The sequence below is a fragment of the Ursus americanus genome, chromosome X, assembly GCF_024610735.1.
Source record: "Ursus americanus isolate L20-20 chromosome X, mUrsAme1.1.p, whole genome shotgun sequence".
NCBI classification, from domain to species: domain Eukaryota; kingdom Metazoa; phylum Chordata; class Mammalia; order Carnivora; family Ursidae; genus Ursus; species Ursus americanus.
Window position 1 is genome coordinate 42,651,040 of NC_142164.1, and position 1,612 is coordinate 42,652,651.

The window sequence follows — 1,612 nt, forward strand, 5'->3', positions numbered from 1 at the left end:
ACATCGGAAATAAAGAATTAAGATGATCTCTATTCACAGATGACACAATATTATATATTTAAAAATTTAAGGAAGCCCCCCCCCAAATTATTAGAACTAATAAACAAGTTCAACAAATTTGTAGGTTACAAGATCAACACACAGAAACCAGTTTTATCTCTATACACTAGCAATGAAAAATCTGAAAAGGAAATTAAGAAGATAATTCCATTTAAAATAGTATCAAAAAGAATAAAATACTTAGAAACAAATTTAAAATTTACCTGCAGTTGTTCTGGGTTTTATATGAGCATAATTATGTCCCCTGTGAATAATGACATTTTTATTTATTTCTAATGTTTGTACCTTTTTATTGATTTTCTTGCCCCAACACATTGACTGAAATTTTAATAAACATTGAATAGAAAGAAAAAGAAACAAATTTAACAAGAAAGTGCAAGGCTTGTACACTGAAAGCTACAAAACTTCACTGAAATAAATAAATGGAAAGATATCCTGTGTTCATGAATTGGAAGGCTTAATATTGTTAAAACTGATCTACAAAGTCAATACAATCCCTGGCAAAATTCCAGCTGGCTTCTTTGCAAAAATTAGCAAGCTATGCTACAATTGATATGGGAGTGCAAAGGAACCAAAAGAGTTTAAAAAAAATCTTGAAAATGAACAGCAGATTTGGATGACATACTTCCTAATTTCAAGACTTACCACAAAGCTGTAGTAATCAAGACAGTGTGGTAATGGCATAACAATGGACATGTAGATCAATGGAATAGAATTGAGAACCTAGAAATAAATCCTTATATTCACAGTCAATTGATTTTTAACAATGGTGCCAGGATAATTTAATGAGGAAAAAATAGTCTTTCCAACAAATGGTCCTGTGACAACTGGGTATCCACAGGAAAAAATGAAGTTGCACACCTTTCTAACAAAAAAAAATACAAAAATTAACTTAAAATGGATCATAGACCTAAATATGAGTTAAAACTATTAAAAGTCTTAGGAGAAAACAGGTGAAAAATTGTGACCTTGGATTATGCAATGGTTTCTTAGATATGATAACAAAAGCAAGAGCAACAAAAGAAAAAAATAGATAAATTAGACTTCTTCAAAATTAAAACTTTTTTTTGCTACAAAGTTATCATCAAGAAAGTGAAAAAGTAACTCACAGAATGGGAAAAAATATTTGAAAATCATGTACCTGATAAGGAACTTGCAGCTAGAATGTATAAAATACTCTTACGATGCAATAATTAAAAAAAGAACCCAATTTAAAAATGAGCAAGATATCTGAATAGATATTTTTCCAAAGGCATATGAAGGATTTCAGAACAAGTCCCCCCACAATGTGCCACTTTGGCACGTGGACTATTTTGAGCTGAAGGCAAAGGAGACCGTTTGGGCTCAAGAGAAAGTTTTGCCCCTCCCTTAATTATATAGAAAAATTTAAATTGGAGTTTTTCTCAGACTAAGTCATTACCAGAGATAAATTTTATCAAAGTGATCCATCTGTATGGCAGAGCAAGCATCTAATTACCAAACATATGCTCTTCTTCTATTGCCCTGTGAATTGCCCTCCTACCCTTTGAAGTTCCAGGCATCTATCCCATTT